We start from the raw sequence: 22,459 nt of genomic DNA, 5'->3' as shown, positions 1-22,459 counted from the left end.
CTCCCCTGCTTCTCCCTTATTCTTCAGTGTCTCCTTTTCACCATCCTGCTCCAACTCTTCAGCCTCTTCCAATCTCCTCTCCTCCTAAGGACCGCCAAGTTGGATGATCTATATTCTGAACATTCAGATTCTCACCAGCTGTCCTTATGGTTTTCATTGCAATGCTACGTGATGGGCTAATGCCTTCATCTCAACACGAATTGCTAGTTAGTCACCTCCTACATTCCTCTTCATCTGGAGACCATGCTTTCTCTTTCACAGCATATATCAGGGACTGGCAAAATGCATTGAACTTGCCAGCATCCCAGCAAGGAACCGGGATTGATACAGTTACCAGTGTTTGACATAGAGCTGGCCTGATCAAGGAGAAAAGCTTCCAGCACTTCCCATGGTTCTTGGGGGAAAAACACTGACAATAACAATTCCCGTTCTTACAGTGCTTTACAGTTTGCAGAGTGTTTTTACATTATGTCATCTGATCCTCAGTCTTATCTCTATTTTACAAAGGAGGAAACTGAGGCTCTGAGAGGTGAAATTATTTACCCAGGAACACACAGCTACTCAATGGGATTCAAATCCAGGCCTTCCCAGCTACATGCCTACCACTTATACAAAGGACTCCCGAGCCATAATTCTTAGAATTTTTTTAGGAACCAACCCAGTTGTTATATACAGATGAGGAACTGAACACCCCCTCCCAAATTTAAATGATTTGTCCCCAAATCACACAACTATTTAGGGGACAAGATTGGAGTAATCCTGAGCATCTTACTATCTCCAGATCCATATGCTTTTTAATGTCCATCAAACCATCTGTATATCTCTCAATTTTTAGATCCTACAAAAATAGTCTATTCTGTGGATCCTGCCATTGTCTTACTTTGAGTGTTGATAACCATAGATTTATTGATCGTCTGAAGGATCACATGAGCTGCTGTATTTTGACATTTTAACTAGCAAAATTGCCATACTTGGAAAACACAAGTATGACAATTTCTCAGTATTTAAGCAATATTCTTAATTCTTTTCTTGATGATAAGTATTTTATTTCATCTTAATAAGCATAAAAGGAGCCATGAAAACCAGCATTGGCCTATGTGTCCAGAGCTTTAAAAGAAATAGAGTGGATAAAGTACCAGCCCTGGATTCAGGAGGACCTAAGTTAAAATCTGGCCTCAAACACTTGACACTTATTAACTGTGTGACCCTGAGCAAGTCACTTAGCCCTCATTGCCCCGCCAAAAAAAGAAAGAAAGAAAGAAGGAAATAGAGATCAGCTTAGGGGGAAAAAAAAAACAACCAAAGATAAAAAGACAAATAGGGGCAGCTAGGTGGCGCAGTGGATAGAGCACCGGCCCTGGATTCAGAAGGACCTGAGTTCAAATTCAACCTCAGACACTTGATACTTACTAGCTGTGTGACCCTGTGTAACCCCAATTGCCTCAAAAAAAAAAAAAAAGACAAATAGACCCAATGAATATTCATCAGCCTCCCCTATGGAGTGGCAGCTAGGTAGCACCATAGTGCACAGAGCACTGGGCCTGAAGTCAGGAAGATCTGAGTTCACATCCTGCCTCAGACTCTTATTAGCTCTGTGATCTTCTGTCTGCCTCAATTCCCTCATCTATAAAATGGGAATAATAATAATAGCACCTATTTCTCAAGATTGTTTTGAGGATAAAATGAAATAATACATTTAAAATACTTTGCAAACCCTAAAGTACTATATAAATATGAGCTATTATTCTTATCATATAAATATTTAATTCACTGATTTGTTATTAGAAATAGAGGTTCCCATGTACTTTTCCCAGAAGCTATCTTCTACAGGAAGCTGTATTTATGAGAAAACTTAATGTTTCTGCTTCAGGTAGGTGTCATGTTCTTTTAGCTGAGTGAGTTGGGAGCCATTAAAGGAGATGGAAATAACTAGAAGATGAGAACGCTGCTGTTGCTGTACATGGCCCTCTAGTAGTCTCAAAAATATAATGATACTCCCTATATATCCATTTATTTCCAGAGAGTAACTTGAATCCTGGAGAAAATATTAAGTAAACTTACAAAAACAGCATGTTAAAGCATCTGCACATAGTTGAAAAAAAAGCTAAACTGGCCTTTAGTTATTCATGGGGTAAGAAACAAAATAAAATGTGGTAATTAGTGATTTATTTCAGTATTGGGAAGAATCTAAGTCCCCAGCCAGAAAGAATCCTGACCATAGGTAGAATTTCAGAATTTAGAATTTTGATGTATGATTTGAATGCCTCAGAAACAGGATGATATTGCAAAATATTACTATTATTGGGGCGGCTGGGTGTCACAGTGGATAAAGCACCGGCCCTGGATTAAGAAGGACCTGAGTTCGAATCCAGCCTCAGAAACTTGACACTTACTAGCTGTGTGACCCTGGGCAAGTCACTTAACCCTCATTGCCCTGCCAAAAAATAAAACAAAGAAACAAAAACAAAACAAAACAAAAATTACTATTATGTCTTGAATTTGTGGTAAGAACATTATTGGGGCATGTCACTAACTGGAACCCTGCTGGCTTGGAGTCAATGTGTGTCTCTCTAGGTACCTAACTTCTAGGGAGTGAGGAGTAAGTTAGACAAGGGGGAGAATCTGGATTATTGATCACTATCTCCAAGTGATTTTTATATATCATCTAACTTACTGCCTAAAATGAGCAGTATATCTGTTTTTAAGGTGGTTACCCTGGAGGTGAGGATGGGGAGAAATGGTGAAGTACTATGCAAAGCTCATCAAGCAGAGCCAGTCTCTAAGAAATGAGTAACATATAGTTGAGAGGTAAGCCAGACTGAAATAAAGATAACTCTAATGGCTTCATTCCCCACTCAGGATCCTAGATACACAATCACCGTACTTTCCAATATATGGATCTTATGTCTCCAGAATAGATTTGATCTCTAACAAACAAGTTGAGAAAATAATAAACAGCCAAGTTACCTATACATTTGGCACCTAGCAAAGTGCTTGGCATAAAGTATATGTTTAAAGATAGCATAGCTAGGTGATGCAGTGGATAGAGTACTGGCCCTAGGTCAGTCAGGAGGACCTGAGTTCAAATCCAGACTCAAACACTTAGCTGTATGACACTGGACAAGTCACTTCACCCTGTTTGCCTCAGTTTCTTCATCTGTAAAAATGAGCTGGAGAAGGAAATTGCCAAGAAAACCCCCAAAGGGATCATATAAAGTCTTAAAGGACTGAAACAACTCAACAACAAGATAGGTAAATATTTGTTGAGTGGTATTCAGGAACACACATTTCCCTCTATCACCCCTGTGTCTGTACCTTTGTCCTTCATCTTATAGGGTTTTGCTTTGCTTACTATTGCTCAGTAGGTTTGTCTTGCTTGTTCTTCATCCAATTCCACTGGAATCAAAAGCTTCTAACAAAAACTTCCCTTAAGCACATATCCCCAGCCCCAAAAAGGTATTATTTGGAACATGCCACTTCCAAAGTATTATATCTTGTTTACTCAGGAAAGCTTTTCTATTAAAACAAATGGATGCTTAAAGTATTAAATATAGCTAATAAGATAAAGTACTCATATCAGTGTGTTCCTTGTTTTTCATGTTTAAACTAGAAATAAACCCTATAATACAAATCTGTATAAGTTGGATATTCATGAACAAGGCCAAAGACATGCCCTAAATGAGCAGGTTTATATAAATTACCTATGTGAGGCTAACCACTACTAGCCGTGTGATTATGTCAATTTTATTAAGAAACTAAATCTTAACTTTCCTATATCCATATCCCTACCTATAAGCTCAAAACCAGATTTTTTCTTAAATATTAAATATTTTTGTATTAACCTATAATAAGTAAATTAACAATAGTGTATAATGGCTCTACAAAAATTCTCCTTGGATTTAACTGTGCCATTTGCAGAATCTCAAACAGGTCATGTTTAAATGGGCATATATTCAAATAATACATCGGCTATTTTCAAAACTGAACGGAATACATTTATTTACCGAACCAGTATCTTTGTAAGCCAGTGTTGCTGTGAAACAACTTTATCACCTATTTTCTGTGTTGTCTGCCTCCATCGATATATCTGATCATGAAATTTTAGCTGCTAGCCCCATATAATATATGAATCCTCTTATATCACAATTATCAAATTTTGCATGCAGTTTTCATCTAGTTGAGAGAAAAATATTTGCTTTGTGCACTAAAATTTGGAATCCAGACATGACCATCATTTCCCAATTCAGCTCAAAAAACTTCATGCTCTGAAAAAGTAATATAAAGATAAGCTCTTTTAATCATATAGGCGAGAAAAAGAAATATATTTGCTTTCTCCATTATAAACGGATGTACTCTTTACTTTCATTTCCAAGGGGAAAAAATGCATTTTAAAAACTAATTTTTTTTTCAAAAGGCCTATTTGATAGGAATAGTTGATGAAAAACAAGCCTGCAGATAGTTTGGCATGAGAGTTCACTATATCAGATTATCTAGACAATTTCTATTGATGAAAGGAAGACAACAAGCAGATGCAGAAATTAAATGTCTTCTGGAATTGTTACAGTCATATGTTCTCATCAGTAATAGTATTGAAGTGACCACACTTGGGCTGTCTCACCTCACTGCCTACTGTACCATGTAAAGAAGTGGCAATGGTAATTGAAAAGATAAGTTCTGGAAGAATGGCTGGACCTAACCAAATGGTTCTTTGACATGTCAGAGTATTTGAGGTATTCCCTCCAACAATACAGATTGTAATCCATCAATTGCTGGAACTCTTATCTTGCCACCTGACCAAATTCATGTTTGGAAGTCTGTGCTACAGGGAACACAGATATTAAAGGAACTCTGAGATCAGTTCTCTATATCTTTGGGGGGGGGGGCAATGAGGGTTAAGTGACCTACCCAGGGTCACACAGCTAGTAAGTGTCAAGTGTCTGAAGTCCTATTTGAACTCGGGTCCTCCTGAATCCAGAGCTGGTGCTTTATCCACTGTGCCACCTAGCTGCCCCCCAGTTCTCTATATTTTAGGGAGAAGATCGGTTCTCTATATCTTAAGGAGAAAATTCCCCCAGTTGTTCACAATCTGGAAAAGATTGTGCTTGATTTTTGTTTAAGTGAGAGAAGATGCCTATAAGCACCAATGCATGGCCTGCTTTTTTTTTACATATTTACAAAAATAATCAATGCTCTTATTGAACATATCCTTAATTTAAAAAAATAAAACATACACACGAGAAAGGAATAGACAGAATTTCACCCACGGTTCTCAACAGTAGACCATATAAGTCACATCTCTCTCTGTATAGAGGATATAAAATTATCACTGTTTATTGATTTGTAAGAAAGTATTTGCCTTGGTAGAGCAAAACACAATTTAAAGGCTTTCCTTCGATACCCACCACAAACTCATGTACAATTACATGACAATAGCAATAATATGATTCAATAATTCACTTAGTATCGACATCAAGTGATAAGATACTATGTTAAAACTGGATCACATGTGGAGAATTGTGCAGTATTTTCAGTGGTCTCAAAATGCTTGTTGTTACAGAAGGCCATCTATTCAATACCAACAGTCTACCAGTGATACTCTGTGGTTAAGAATCATTGAATATGGGACAGCTAGGTGGCACAGTGGATAGAGCACGGGCCCTGGAGTCAGGAGGACCTGAGTTCAAATCCAGCCTCAGACACTTGACACTAGCTGTGTGACCTTGGGCAAGTCACTTAACCCTCATTGCCCAAATAAAAAATTTAAAAAAAAAAGAATCATTGAATACTACAATCTCAGAATTTCAATTACAAATAATCAACAGGGAAATGGAAAGACACATGGTGGGCCTAAGTATCTTTTTTTTTGGTGAGGCAATTGGGGTTAAGTGACTTGCCCAGGGTCACACAGCTAGTAAGTAGGTGTTAAGTGTCTGAGGCCAGATTTGAACTCAGGTCCTCTTGACTCCCAGGCTGGTGCTCTATCCACTGTGCCACTTAGCTGCCACTAAGGGCCTAAGTATCTTACAGCATATCATCAATGACAATTTGCACATGAAAAGTGCCAGAAAGGATATCACTGAGAGCTTTGTGACTAGAAAAGGAGATAGGTAGTCATGAAGGTAGAATGAGGAAGATAACCAAAATAGCATATCAGTAATCTTCACATTGTAGAAAATCAAGAGGAGGGCTTTTAGGGTATTTTCTTTTGGAAGGATTTATGGATAAAACACCAACAAGAAGAGAAAGCATAGAAGAGTTATGATCTACAGTGGTGGAAAGAGTAACCATATTGACAAAATAGCAAAGCCACCAAAGTCATTTCTGTACTATATGAAATTCCTATTTAAATTTGGGAAAGATCTAAATCTATGATTTCATTAGTATAGGCAATTCCCAGTGAAAAAACTCCTTTTACAGATGAAGATTAAGCTCTGGCTCTAGTCTTAACCTCTTAGAGTTGCTTGGACCACTCAGAGGTTAGGTACCCAAGTTCACAGAGACATTAGGTGTCTGAGACCAGATTTAGATTCAGGTCTTCCTGATTCTACCCTCTCTGCACCCCTCCATCCACAATGCCACCTGTTTTCAAATAGGAAGATTAACCTACTTCAGCACAAACTAAACATGTTGTCTCCAAGCCAGTGGTTTAATGATGCAAATGTTAAGTTTTTAAATTCTTTGTAAAACATGTCTTCACTAATTTGGGGGGGGGGTTGGTTTTTGCGGGGCAGTGGGGGTTAAGTGACTTGCCCAGGGTCACATAGCTAGTAAGTGTCAAGTTTCTGAGGCTGGATTTGAACACAGGTACTCCTGAATCCAGGGCCGGTGCTTTATCCACTGCGCCACTTGGCCACCCCCATTCCCTGATTTTTGTAGACTTTATAAAGAGAAAAATAAACAAATACTATTCATTCAACACTGAAAACTTCAGAAGTCCAGAGGAAATGACAGACATTTCAGAAATAAACCTCTAATACAAAAATACATAAAGTTTCTGCATTTTTTTCAAATAGTGTTGAAATGACAACTGACTCTCCTTAAAGTATTTGGTTAGTGCTACAAGATTTTGCAAGGACAGCTTTAAAAAGCTAATGTGAGTTCATAAAACTATCAATGTGCTTTCTGTCATTTGTAATAAACTTTAAACCAAGGTTTTATTTGGGAGGAAAAGATTGGATTTTGCTTATGTTTCTTAGGATTTCAAAGTTTAATCTCACTTGCAACTGCATTGCTATCTTCCCTCTTTCAAAGTTAGTGGATAAAGTACTCTAGTTGCCTTCAATGGGTGAATCCAAATGTTTTATCAGTTGCTTTGCATTGTTCCTTCCCAGTTTTTCATAGACCTGGTGTAAGTGAACAATTGACCAAGCCAGATGGTTCTGCTGACCACCTATCTTTAAACGGATGTGTGTGTGTGCGTGCATGTGTGTGTGTGTGTGTAAAAACTAAAATAGTCATGGATTTCAGGTTGTTTATACACTTCAAGAACTTATTTATAATTTAAACTTGGTCAATCAAGTTAAACAGAGGTACATGGTTTTTTAATTTCAAGAAATGAAAAAAAATCTTTAATTTGTTTTGGGGTGTATTGTATGTCTTTAATAAAGAAGGAAAAAATGAGAAAATATTCATGTATTCTAGCAGGGTGTGGAGTCTGAAGTGTTTAGGTTAACAGAAACCTAGTCTACCCCTTCTAGATAACAAACACCTTCCTTTGGTTGGAGTCACCCTTGACCAGCCCTGGGGGACGGACTTTCCCTAGGATGCTTGTCTCTATTCCACTCCTAGGGAAGCACTCTGGGAGACAAACCAAGGATGCAGGGGAGTGAACTTGCCTGAGGCTTCCTCCTATTTACCAAATCTCTTTCCCCACCCCCACCCCTACTTCCCCCAAGTACCCCTGTTTTAACTCATTTGTACCTGGGGGAGAATCACAGATCCAAGTTTATCACAAGATAAATCACAAGATCCAAAAGATGTGGTTTATTACCCCACTTGGGGTACTTAAAAAATATTAAAATCAATAAGATTCTCTTCTAGCTCCTGAGCCCCCATGAATATATGATCACAAGGATTCAAACTTTTGTCCCTTTCACTTTCATCTATATACCTTGTGATCATAGCACCCTTTTCTCTGGCTTCCCCTTCACAACAGTAAAGCACACCGATCAGCAATAGTAATGATTGATCACTTTCTATAGCCAGCAGGTTCAAGATGTATTAAACATAAATTACAAATGTAACTTTAAAGAACAGAAATAGCTTTGGAACTGAAATGAGCTCTCCCTGGGAGAAGGACAGAAGAAGAAGAGAACAGGAAGAGAAAACGTATTGCTATCTATGTCTCCTGAAGACTTAAGCCACGGTTTCTCTCTCTTATTTCCAAATGTCCATCCCCAAAGTTTAACACTAACCCCTTGCTCCCAAAATCATGATGAGGACAGCCAGCTCTCCAGTCTTTCTTTTGCTGCATTCTAGTCTCTCTTAAATCACTTGTAATTCATCCATCACTCACACTCACATCACAGTTCATATTCCTCCTCCTACAATTTCCATCATTCTCCTTCTTCTGGACATGGGAAGAGTAGACTGTCTTTTTTCCCCCAGGGCAGTGACAATATTGCTGCCTCTAGAGGTCTTATGCCAACAGTCAATGAAGACTTCTCTGACCATTGAGAACTGGTCTTCAATACCCCATGATAGTAGCATTTGGAGATTATTTTTTCTGAAAATGATCTTTCATCATCTTTACAGTATGAAGCCTGCAATAACATTTTGTTCAGTACTTATTTTAACTGTCTAATGTAATCAGTCAACAAGCATTCTTAGGGACATAATATGTAAACCCACTCTAGATACAATATAAACAAAAGAAAAATAGTTGCTGCCCTCAAGGAACTTATATTCTAATGAAAGAAGCTAACACATAAAAGGGCAGAAAGAAGTTCCTTCATATGACCTCTGTAGTGAGACTGAAGGATGGTTGATCTGAGCCCTCCTTTGAAATAGATTGGGGGGGGGGGAACCACTTACCAATGGGAAAAGCAGGGAAGGGAAACAAGGAAAAGGCTTGTTGACTGACTCACTAGTGTAATAGGATAGAAAACTGAGACATTTTATCATTGAAATTTAAAAACAACATCTAATTTCATGTGGTTTTCATCAGTTGAGCCTTCAGACTTTATATCTTGTTGGTATTTTCATGCTCATGTAAGTTGAGAATTCATGTTTTCAGTAAATTAACTGCAAGTCTCTAATTTTATCATCATTTAAAAACTTATCTGATTTTGACAATACTGACTCTTGAGGAATTCTGGCAAGATTGTGTCTAAACTAAGTTCTCTGTCCCTACCTCAAAATAGTGAAAAGTTCATAAAATTAAGTAAGTAAATAACAGTTAAAAGAGGAGAAAGGCAGGAAATACTCACAAGAAAGGCAGAGAGGCTAAGGAAGTGAGCAAAGAATGGCTTTTAATGCAATGCAGAACTACTATGGGGTAAAATAATGCCAGGCAGGAGGAATGTCCAGAAGAAGAGAATATTCTGCAGTAGCTACACCTAGAACCTCAGAAAACAAAACAAAATGGCCACAAAAATTACAAAAATTTTAGGAAGCCTGATAAAGGAAGTTACAAGAATGAAAGGAGAGCTTTCAATGAAAAACTGATAAGGAAAAATTGATGGTTTAGAATAGAAACTGGAAAATTTTAACAGAGCAATAGAATGAAAAAAAAAAAGAATAGAGGAGATGAAACTTAAAATGCAGTGACAAAACAAGACTTATTAAAGAAAAGTCAAAAAGATCAGAATTGGAAGAACATGTGAGGTCTCAACATTTAAAAATTTTTGACATGGAAAACATTACCAGATCCTCCAGTGTGCTCAACTTATATTATCTCTCTAGGCCACAGCATTTATTCCTGTTTTCAAGTTAAATAAGGCAAATAAAAATGATGATAGGGGGCAGCTAGATGGCACAGTGGATAAAGTACTGGCCCTGGATTCAGAAGGACTTGAGTTCAAATTTGACCTTGGACACTTGACACTTACTAGCTGTGTGACCCTGGGCAAGTCACTTAACTTTCATTGCCACACACAAAAATAAAATTAAATAAAAATTAAAATGATGATAAAATGAACATGATAGTAAATTATTCCACAGGTCACTTTGATCCTTATAAAAATGTTCAGAGGTAGTTAGAACAGATATTATTATTCCCATTTTATATATTTATTTTATAGATAATAAAATAAAAGAACACTGAACCTGGACTCAGGAAGACCTCGGTTCAAACACAGTCTCAATCACTAGCAACCCTGGGCAAGTTATCTTAACCTCTGCCTCGGTTCCTCATCTGTAAAATAATTATAGTACCTACCTTCCAGGGTTGTTAGGCTAAATGAGTTAATGTATGTAAAAGTGTTTCATAAAACTTAAAGCACTATATAAATACTAGGTATCATCATCTGTCATCAACATCACCATCATTGACCACATGTACACTACTCCAAGGGCTTGTTCACTTTCTACTATAACCCCAATGTATTTTCTACCAGGCTATGAGGTTCCTGAAGTCAAGGACTGTTGCTTTGCATAGAATCGCCTCTTAAGTAATGTTTCTTGGATTTCTGTGCTTTAATTACCTTACTGTATCTGATTTTCATTTTAGTGACTGACCCCCAGCAGTTATTCTATGACATTGCTGACCAGCTAGGCCAGTTAGTAACATTCTTTATTCAGGCAGAGGACACTGAGAGAGAATTAAAGGACGGGAAATCCACCCCATTCTTGTCATTTTTTGTTTTTTCTTTCTGTCTTTTGCTATGATCCTCGGAAAATTATTTCAGAATGCCACATTTCTGAATTAAATTCCTCTTAACTAGAGGAGGCAGCATGGTATAGTGAACAGAGCCAGAAAGACCTGGGTTCAGATGCATTCCAGCTATCTGACCAATAAGCCACTTAATCTCTTGGTGTCCTAAGCAACCATATGAGACTAAAGAACAGAGAAGATGCCAATCTGCATTGGTAGAAGGAGTTTCCTCATCTGGGACTTCCCTTTTATCAGTGATACCACGGGTCCAGTACTATCCTACCTAGTTCTAAAGTAATTCTATAATACCTGCCAATATAAACAGTTACTATTTTGTTGGAAATAATTCTAGCAAATAGAATTTTCACTAAAAACTTAAAAACAACATAGCACCACTATTCTTCCCCTTCCACCAAGAAGGCCAAAACAAACAAAATCCCAAATCCCTTATAACCTTTTTTTTCATTTTCTGCTCACCTATTTCTTAAGACTCAAATTTGAGCTGTCTTCATTCTAATGCCTTGATGTTCCCTTTTCTTCTTTGTTTGATTCCTTTCACTTTCCTTCTTTTCCTTCTTTTCTTGTAATTCATTGAATCTCTTTTCCCCAAACCCCCAGTGGTCTAATTGCATATTTTTCTTTTCTGCTATCTATGTTCAGCCACTCACCTGAGCTATATACACTATTCTAACATTATATTCTCTTCATGCTAGTAGCACTTGTTACCACTGTCTCTCCTATTCCAACTGTCATTTTGACCCTTTGGAGAGTCATTCATATGCCATTTTGATCCTTCAAAACTCAAGAGAGAAAGAACTATGAGTAAGACAGAACCATTCAGATACTAAGCGAGGACTCTGTCTGTCCATGTAAAAAACATCAGGATTCCTGTGCAGGGATCCTTTTCTCTCTGTACCACTGGATCATCTGGAGAGTCCCAGAGCTTTGTAGCTGGGACAGCAGGTCCCCAGTGGAACTTTCTCACAATTATTGAGCCAGGGTTGATGTTCATCTTCCTCGATTAGAAAAATTAGAGTCTCCTATTATTTCTGCAGCAGCAAAAAACAGGTGATCAAGAGATTCCTGCAGTCCCCAAGAAGTGGGAACATTGATGGCTACCTTGAAAATTCTCACTGTGAAACTGACAGTATCTAAGCTCTAGTGGTCTGCAGTTTACTTACATTGGTTCTTCTCATTCTATCCCTGGCTCCTATCCGAGCACAAGGCACCAAACAGTCATTAATTCCATCCATTTGAGATGTATAAAGTGAAAATAAAGTTAGTCCTGTTAAAAGGGGAGTACTTTGGAAAACATATTAATGCATTCCTGTAGGCAGTATACTAAATGCAGAATGATGGTACTGCGAATTGAGCCAATCTCTAGTGTCCTCTTGGATTCAAGATTGTTTTTAATTTTCCTAAACATTAAGCTTATCTCAAAGAAAATGTGAGCCAAATATATATTTGAAAGCCTTTTCTGAAAGCCACAATGCTATTAATTTGAAATAACAGAATTTGCAAGTAGGCTGTTCATCTGATGGAGACACTATTTCCAAAGTAATTCATGATGGTAATTTCATTCAGACTCATATCACTAGAACTGGCTAGTGCATGGTTGAATCTGTGCCAACTTGTTCTGCCAAAATAATTGTCATTCGTTTTAGACATGCTTGTAAAGATACATTTTATTTTGGACTGTTCTAGAGTTGTAAATGTGGAATCCTTGCCTCTATTATAACAAGGAACTATTGTTTCCATGCTTTTTGGAAGAAGAAAGATAAACTGTTTCTTTGACTCATACAGTTCATTAGGCTTTTTCCAAATAATAAGTTTGAGAAAATGCAAGAGACAACTGTCTGTTAATCACAGGACATGAGGACATGAAAATTTCTCAACAAGCGCATTGCATATACTGAAGGGATGACATGGTTGTCTTTTCCTTTTGATTTGTCAGATTTTAAATTACTATAAAAGAAAACTTAAATAGAAAGGGACACTTCTCTGAGCTAAGGTATTCTTCTACATTAACAATAAGTACTGACCACATAGTGTCGTCTTGGCTTTCTAGTTTACCTTCATATTTAGGGTTCTCTGAAATATCCTTATGGCACTGAAGCCTCTTGAGAGATTTGGATGATTTATTGATATCGGAGAAGTTCAACTTCTCCATTACTACTGATGGCCACTTTTCCATTTATGTTTTCCCTAAGCAATAACTATTTAAAATGTTTCTGTTAGCATTCTTGGTTGCCCCATTTGTAGGTCTATAACTCTCCTACTTAAATATGTGGAACAAATCACATTAATTAAAATGAATTGCTCTAACCAGTTGAGTTGTGTTTCAGATTGACTCCAAAGGCAATAAATTCAAATTAAAGGCTATGTTCCTCTTTCCTGGGCTTAGATATATTCTTTAATGCATTAGTGCAAAGGAAGTCAACCACCTTGCAAAAGAACATCCATTTGGATTCCTGCAGAGGGGCTACATGAGTTGCATACATAGCTAGTTGTCATAATCACACTCTAAAACAAGCTACCAGAGTGGCAATTCATAGCACATAATGTTAATATTCCATGTATTGAAATATATTCTTTTGTAGAAATAAAATAGATTTATTTCCATCTATTTGCCCATGAAACATAATGGAAAATAACTGAAAATCAGTAGGTTTAAGTGACATGATCTCTTAATTGTTTGAGAAAAAAGTTTATGGCCACTAAGATGTTAAATTAAATCCAAGCAAATCAAGTTGTTAGGGTGTAACTCACTTAACCAGCTTATGAACAGCCTCATGCTTATAATTTATAAAGGTAAAATATGACTATTCTATAGGATTTTGCATCAACGTGAATGAGCTCAGGCTATCAAAGAAAACAAAGGAAATTGAAAGGATTTTTAAAAGCACTATATTGTAGGGGAGAGAGGAATGAAGATCACAGAAGGATAGACCACTGTTGAAGATAACTGGCAGAAGAGAAAAAGCAGAGCCACTTACTATTTCTTTTGAAATTGTCTTCTCTGCCAAGTAAAATCACCTTTGAACTAGAAGGAACAGAACAAAAATTTCATTGTTCAGTTGTGTCCAACTTTTCATGACCCCATTTGGTATTTTCTTTTTTTTTTTTCCAATCAATAAACATTTATTAAACACCTACTATATGCCAGGCAATGTGTTAAGTTTTAGGGATACAAAAAGAGGCAAAAGACAGTCCCTACCCTTAAGGAGCTTAAAATCTATCAAGTCAATGCATTGTACCTAAAGTTCACATATACTTAACCCTTTTTGTCATGGATGCCTTTGGAAATCTGGTGAAGCCTGTGGACCCCTTCCTATAATAAAGTTTTTAAATGCATGAAATAAAATACCAAGAATAATAAAAGAAACTGGTTGTTGTCCTTCATTCTTGAAGAGGGACCAACATGGCATCACTATGTTAGAGTCAAGTTACAGTGTGTTGGACTGTGGCTGATCAGCCCCTTTGAGATTTTCTTAACAAAGATACTAAAGGATTGGTTTGCCATTTCCTTCTCCAGCTTGTTTTACAGATGAGGAAACTGAAGTAAACAAGGGTAAATGACTTGTTTGGTGGAGGTCACACAGTTAATAAGTTTCTGAAGACAGATTTGAACTCAGGAAGTTGAGTCTTCCTGACTTAAGGCCTGGCTCTCTATCCACTGCACCGCCCATCTGCCCCATAGTCATCTTAAATTCAGCATGTCCAAAACTAAATTCATCATCTTTCTCCCAAAACTCTCCCCTCTTCCAAACTTTCTATTACCCAGGCTTACAATATAAGTCTCATCCTCAGCTCCTTACTAGCTCTTCACCCCACATATCCAATCAATCTATTGCCAAGTTTTATTATTTCTACTTTTACAACATTTCTCATCCCCTTCTCTTTGCTTACACAGTCATCACCCTCATGTAAACCCTTGTCATCTCACTCCTCAACTATTTCAATAACCTTTCTGGTCACTCTCCGTGACTCAAATCTCCTTTAGTCTAGCCTAGCAACTTGCAAATCTATCTTCCCAAAGGGTAGGTCCAACCATGTCATGCTCCTACTCAAACTTTAGTGGCTCTTTGTTACATCCATGGTCCAGTGTAATACCTTCTATTTGGTTATTTACAGCAAAGATTAACATGTACCCTGTGCAAGGATGACATGCAAATTCGTGAAGCATTCCATATTTGGTTATTTAAAGCTCTTTACAACCCTGGATCCTTCCTATCTTTCCAAATCTTCTTATACTTTCCTTTCCTTCACACAACTCAGGAATCCAATAACACTGGCTTTCTTGATGTTCCTTCACATGAGCCTCCATCCTCCAATTCTTTGCCTTTTGAAAGGCTGTCTCTCATGCTTGGGATAACCTACCCTTTACCTCATCCTGGCTTCAGTCAAGATTGAGATCAAATCCTATCTCCTGCAGGAGACTTTTCTTATTTCCTCTGAAATTACCTCCCATTTACACTGTATATAACTCATATGTACAATTTTTTTTGTATGTGGTCAAATTCCTCACACACACACACAGAATGGAAGTTTTTTTAAAACAAGACTCATGTGGGTTTTAAATTTTTTTTATTTTATTTGTGATATATAATTATATTTTATACATATATCAAACATGGACATAATATGCACAAAAACACATATATGACATAAATTTTCTACATTACATTTAGATATACCTAGATATATTCTAATACATATAACTTAGCATTTTAATTCCTTAAATTACTGTGTTATAAATAACAAATACATATCAATTTATATAACAAATATATATGACAAATTTGTTTAAATATAATTACTATATAAATAATACCTAAATAACTCATAAATGCACAACATATATATGTGTGTATCTAAATACATATATACCTCCTGTACCCTTCCCAGCACACCCCTCCCCCACCTTTCCAGATCAAACATTTTTATGTATATTTTTCTATTCCAATCTGTATCCCTCCCTTGCTCCATCCCCTTCCCCGTCCCTTAGGTGGTAAATAATCCAATATGGGTTATACATATATGATCATGGAAAACATCACCATATTAGTCACTTAATGAAAGAATGTGAAAAATAGCATGCCCCAATCTGTTTCATCAATATCACTTCTTTCCCTGGAGGTGAAAGACCCATGTTTTTGTCTTTCTTTGTATCCCTAACACTTACCACAATATCTGGCGCATGGTAAGCACTTAATAAATGCTTGTTGACTGACAAAAAATGTTTTAATCAGACTTATCAAGGTCATATCTCTTTTTAGTTTCTTTTTTGTGCAAGGCTTACCATGTTCATCTAAGTATTGGTTCTGTGTTTGTCCTAAATTGGACTACATAAATTAGGTATTGTATATAACTAGTAGGGTTTTTTTTTTCAGATATATATTGGGGTAGATTTTTTTTTCCTTCAAAAAAGATCTCATTTAAGAGGTGTGGCTTATAGTCAGACCATTATGGTATCTACATTTTCCTTTTCTACACTGGATTTTTCTTACTAATTAGCAAGAAAATAGTCAGTGTAAGGCTACAACTGGGTTGAGCCAGAAATCACTTCATAGACATACCTTTTCAGAATGATTTTTTGCCTTGCATGACTTTGGAAAGACCCCTTCGGAAAGTAGTCTAAGGTCCTACTACTATACTATAGTGGCTTTGTAATTATCTATTCTTTGAGGGAAAAATTTACAGTTTAGATGAGAGTAGAAGAAGAAGAAAACAAACTAAAAAAAGGATGATAGCCGTGTGGTTGAATTCTGGGTCTGTTACTTTGACCTTGGGCAGGGTGCCTTCACTCTCTTGGCCTTGTCTGTAAAATGAAGGGGTTGGTCTAGCTAGCTTCTAAGGGCCTTTCCAGTTTGAAATCCCAAGAGTTGTGGTTCTATTTAGGTTAAGGAAAAGAAAGTGGAAGGGTGATTTAATGACTGTTTCAAATATATGAAGAATTATGATCAAGTGCATAACAACTATTGATTCTTATTTTCCCTGAGGATAGAATAAAAGGACATGAGCTAAAACTACAGCTTAAGGCACTTAGGTCAAATGTAAGGGAGAATTTCCTGGCAGTGAGTGGTATTAAACATTGGCACATATTCTGAAAGGAGCTTGTGGAATCTCATCTAGAGATCTTATTAGAAGCAGGATAGTCTCGTATGTCTTGTATGATTTAGGAAAGGCCCTGCCTGCAGGCAAGGAGACTGTCCCTTCTAGTCCTAAGGTTTCACATGAAATATGGAGAACTACTTGGAAGAAAGATGCTGTTTATATTCAAGGAACCACTATAATTTCAGGGCTATCCATTCAAAATTGTAGCACATTGCCTACCACTCTTGATGAATCACATTTTCTCAAACAGTTATTCCAAGATTCTCAACTGTAGAAAGGCTGTGTTATCTGTTCCCTCCCTCAAGTCTCTCCTTTGGGAGTGATTCGCAGAAGAACCTTCCTCTAGAAATGCAAGTCAAAAAAGAAGATAGGTTCAGTTTCTGCAATTTCCCATTTCACTGTGAATGCCAATGAATAGGTAGGGGGTGTTTCTAATATTACTATTAATAGATTTCCAGGGGGTCAAAGGAACTCTTATGTCTTTCTGAAATTGCTTCTTGAGAAGGAAAATCTGGAGAGCTAGCCCACAACCAAACACTTTTTATTAATTCATTGAAACTGCACTAGTTTCTTAAAATTTTATCACCAGTGTTGCATGTAACAAATAACATCGTGTGAGATTTTTTTAATAGGCCTTCGATGGCAACAAAGACAACGGTTAAATCCCTTTTATGCACTTACTGCTTTAAAATGCTCACAGCCTCAGCCTGAATTTTATCAGTAAAACTCTATCAAAGAAGCAGTTCTATGTCAAGGCCTAGGTTTGAGACCCCCTCAGCCACATGCTGGCTGTGTGACTGAGCAAGTCATTTAACCTCATTTACCCCCAGGCAGCTGGGTAATGCAGTGGATAGAATGCTGGGTCTGGAGTCAGGAAGATTCATCTTCTGGAGTTCAAATTTTGGCCTCAGACTCTTAACCAGCTGTATGACCCTGGGCAAATCACTTAACCCTGTTTGTCTCAGTTTCCTCATCTGTAAAGTGAGCTGGAGAAGGAAATGGCAAAGCACTCCAGTTATCTTTGCCAAGATAATCCCAAATAGGGTCATGAAGGGTTGGACAACAGGAGCCCCAGGCCTTCATTTCTAACTGTAAGCTACAGAACAATGGTCAATATGCATTGCTACCCAGATCTTCTTCCCCACTTACCCTAGTGAAGTCATAGGCCTGGGGGGGGGGGGGAATCCTCCCCTGACAAGGTTTGCTAAGATAGACAGTAATAATAATTTTTATTTTATTTTATTTATTTGGGGGGGGGGAGTTTGAGGGGCAGTGAGGGTTAAGTGACTTGCCCAGGGTCACACAGCTAGTAAGTGTCAAGTGTCAAGTGTCTGAGGCCGGATTTGAACTCAGGTCCTCCTGAATCCAGGGCTGGTGCTTTATCCACTGTACCACCTAGCTGCCCCCAACAGTAATAATAATTTCTAGGATTTATATAGCCCCTGCTATGTGCCAGTCATTGTGCTAAGTGCTTTACACTTATTATCTCATTTGAGCCTCATAATAATATTGTGAGGTAGGTGCTTTTATTATCTTCATTTTACATTTGAGGAAATGAAGGCAAACAAAGGTTAAGTGACTTGCCCAGGTTCACACAACTAGTAAGACCATATTTGAACTCAGCTCTTCTGGACTCCAAGCCCAGCACTCTTTCTACCTAGTTGTTCAAGTGAACAAAAAACAGTCAGTTGATAAACAGCTATTAAGTACCTACTATGTGCCAGGCATTGTGCTAAGCACTGGAGATTCAAAAATAGGCAAAAACAGTCCCTGCCTTCAAGGAGCTCGTAATCTAATAGGGAAGAAAACAAACAAACAAACAAAAATAAGCTATATTCAGGATAAACACGAAATCATTAACATAAGGAAGGCATTGGAATTAAGAGGGGTTCAAGAAGACTTCCTATAAATTTTATAGATTTTAGTTGGGACTTAAAAGGAACCCAGGGAGATCAGCAGTCAGAGTGAATGGAGGGCAGGGGGAGGGGCATCTAGGTGATACAGTGGATAAAACACCAGCCCTGGATTCAGAAGGACCTGAGTTCAAAGCTGGCCTCAGACACTTGACACTTAACTAGCTGTGTGACCCTGGCCAAGTCACTTAACCCTCATTGCCCTGCCCCCCCCCCAAAAAAAAACCACAACAGAGTGAATGAGGGAGAGCACTCCAGGCATGAGGGACAACCAGAGAAAATTCCCAGAGCTAACTGATGGGATGGCTTGTTCCTGGAACAGCCAAGAGGCCAGTGTCACTGGTTTAAAGAGTACATATTGGGGAGTAAAATATAAGAGGACTAGAAAGGTAGGATGAGGCTAGGCTGCAAAAGGTCTTTGAATGCAGAAGAGAAATTTTTCTTCCCAGAGGCTAAAGGAAGCCACTAGAGTTTATTGATGCGGGTGGTGCAGGAGAAGAGGTTTGACATAATTATACCTGAACTTTAGGAAAGTCACTTTAGTAGCTGAAAGGAAGATGGGTAAAGACTTGAGGCAGGCAGACCCACCAGCTGACTATTACAGTGATCTATGATAAGGGCCTGCACTAGAGTGGTGGCAGTGTCAGGGACAAAGGGGCATATTCAGAGATGTTGAAAAGGTGAAATTGACAGGCTCTGCAATAGCTTGGATAGGGAGGGGAGTAAGTAAGAGATAGTGAGAAATCCAGGATAACATGGAGCCTGCGGGATTGGTTGGTGATGCCCTTTATACTAACAGGGAAGGTAGGAGCAGGGAGGGAAGATTTATGGGGAAAGATGAGTTCCATTTTGGACATACTGAGTTTCAAGATAGCTGAAAAGTAATTAGAGATGTGAGATTGGAGGTTAGCAAAGATTGGGATAACATGGGTAGAGCTGAGAATCATCAGCACAAAGATGATAATTAAATCCATAACAGCTGATGAGGTCAAGAAATCAAGTAGTGTTGGGAGAGATGAGAAGAGGGCCCAGGACAGAACTTCCCATGTTCCTGAGGGAAACCTGTGATTCAAGAATGTGAGCTAGGGGCAGCTAGGCAGCACAGTGGATAGAGCATCGACCCTGGATTCAGGAGTACCTGAGTTCAAATCCGGCCTCAGACACTTAACAATTACTAGCTGTGTGACCCTGGGCAAGTCACTTAACCCCAATTGCCTCACTAAAAAAAAAAAAAAAGAATGTGAGCTGGAGGAGGATCCAGCAAAGGAGACAGACAGGAGTGGTCAGATAGGCAGGAGGAGAACCAGCAGAGTGTGGTATTCCAGAAACCTAGAAAGAAGAGACTATCAAGAAGGAAAGAGTGATCAACAGTGTCAAAGGCTGCTCTGTCATTCAAGGAGAATGAGGATTAAGAAAAGGACGTTGGATCAAAAGGATCATCAGTATCTCTGGAGAGAGCAGTTTGGGTGGATTGATAAGATCAGAAACCATATTATAAGGGGTTAAGAAGAGAGAAAGAGGGAAAAAAAGTGAAGGTACATGTTGTGGTTAGCCTTTTTGAGGCATTTAGCTACAAAGAAGAGAAAAGGAATAGGGACATAGTTGGCAGGAAAGGATGGATCACTGAAAATTTTTTTTCAGGTTAGAGGAAACAGGCATGTTTATAGACAGAAGAAGAGCAGCCAGTAGAGAGGGAGAGATTAAATTTATGTGAAAGAGTGGCGATGATATGAGGGGCTATCTATTAGAAGAGATATGTAGGGAATGAGATCACTTGAACAATACAGGGGTGGACCTTGATAAAGAGTAAGGCCACTTCATCCTGTGAGACGGGTGAAGGAGAAGAAATTGGGAGAAGACACTTGAGTCAAAGGTTTGGAAGAGTACTTTAGAAAGGGGGATAGTGAGTTGATAAAATGGGTATAGTAAGATTGCCTGGCAGGAATGAGGGCCCAGTTGTGGTTGTGGAACATAAATTTGTAGTAGACCCAATCAAGATGGTTGCGTGATTTTCTCCACCTTCTTTCAGCAGTATGTTTGTAGGGATGAAGGAAGAAAAATGTGGGAGTTATCCAAGGCTGAGGCTTCACTGGGCATAAATGGCATCATTTCAAGAGAGAAAGACAGTGTAGAGTTGAATTGGTTCACCAAGGGATCAAGTTGAGAAGAAGAGAGTGACTAGTGGAGAGGAGATGTCATGGTTGAGAATGGTGGGGTCAAAGAATTGGAGATGGTGGTGTGGATGAAGAGTAGGGTTTTATAAGGGAAAGCAGAGAAGATATGAAAAGCTAATTGATTTTGGTTGAATAAAGGAATTTCTGAATTATTAAGTATATAGCTGGTACATTTATACCACGATCAAGGGTATGACCATCTGTGTATGGTTGATGTGGGGTAGAGAGTAATTCATGGGAGGTGAGCAGGTTGAAGAACTGAGTGATTTGTGTATTTGAGGGAGAATCACTGTTTTTGTTGAAATCCCCTAGGATGAGAACAGGAGTTGTGAACCATATATCAAACTTTCTGAGGAAGGAAGGGAATGACCTGGAGGTCTACAAACAGTAACTACCAGAATTTTGATAGGGCGATAGGCATGATATCACAATTTATATCATATGCTCCAAAACATAACAACCGTATCTGTTACCTTCACTCCCAAGTTTCTTGAAGGTCTATACCCCTGATAACTCTGCTTTCCCATTCCCCCTCCTCTCCTTAGTCTAGCCTTTGACCCCTTCACTCCCCTGAAGTTGCTTTCTCAAAAATCACCAGTGACTTCCCATTTACCAAATTTAGTAACATTTCTTTTACAGTATTCTTTGACCCCTCTATAGAATGACACTTAGCCAGACCCTTCTAGATTGCCTGGGCTTCAGAAACATCATGCTCCTCCTGCAACACTCAGAGTATTAACTTAACCAGAACAAAAGAGATAATTGATTATAGTTTGTCATTAGACTATTGATATGGGGAGAGCTGATAGGAGAAAGCACGTGGGTCCTTAGGATTCCTCTGTAAAGAATTACACTCTCGCACAAGACCTAATCAGGAATAAGAGAACAGGTTTATTGGGGTACAAGAGAAACCGGCCGGGAGGAAGGGTTTGCCAGAACAAAACGCTTCCCCCCCAACTGACTTGTGGGGTGCCATTTTATAGGGTTTCGATGAGGGGTGGGTAAGAGTCTCTTATTGGGTGAGGGGCTGGTGGTCTTCCCGCGTTGCGCTGTGGTAGGAAGAATCCCTCGTGAGAGATCTGGTGGTGGGTGTCAACTTTGTCCTGATGGGTCTAGGCAGTCTGCTGATGGGCGGTTCCAGGTGGTCTTCTCCTGGATTACCTCATCCAGATGCTTAGGAGGACTGGAATGTGGGGTGATGGTCCTGGAGCATGCTCAGTTCAATCTGTGCCGCTTATCTCCGTTAGGTGAGTGTGTGTGTCCTTGATTGTGTTCAAGGAGAGGCCTACTTGATTTCAAGGGAAAACCCCTGAGGTTTCAAGGAAAAGGTTCCTTGAACCCCCCAGAGAATTGTTGGGGTGACCGGGGCCCATAATCCTCCCATGACACTATGGACTATGATTATAGATCATTTGTAGGACTTTAACTGTTGCAGAACAAGT

The 22,459-nt window shown here is 38.5% G+C and overlaps 1 protein-coding gene and 1 non-coding gene across 6 annotated transcripts in view; both read left to right on the top strand.

Moving 5' to 3' along the window:
• Positions 1-22,459, top strand: part of KIAA0825 (KIAA0825 ortholog) — a 553,950-nt gene that overhangs the window by 514,476 nt on the left and 17,015 nt on the right. The gene's annotated exons all lie outside the window — the stretch shown is intronic.
• LOC122737717 lies at positions 14,903-15,010 on the top strand. The gene has a single exon (XR_006354513.1). It is a non-coding gene; the product is annotated as a U6 spliceosomal RNA (small nuclear RNA).

The sequence above is a fragment of the Dromiciops gliroides genome, chromosome 1, assembly GCF_019393635.1.
Source record: "Dromiciops gliroides isolate mDroGli1 chromosome 1, mDroGli1.pri, whole genome shotgun sequence".
NCBI lineage: Eukaryota > Metazoa > Chordata > Mammalia > Microbiotheria > Microbiotheriidae > Dromiciops > Dromiciops gliroides.
Note: the sequence above shows the minus strand (reverse complement) of the source record. Positions and strands in the feature narration are given on the sequence as shown.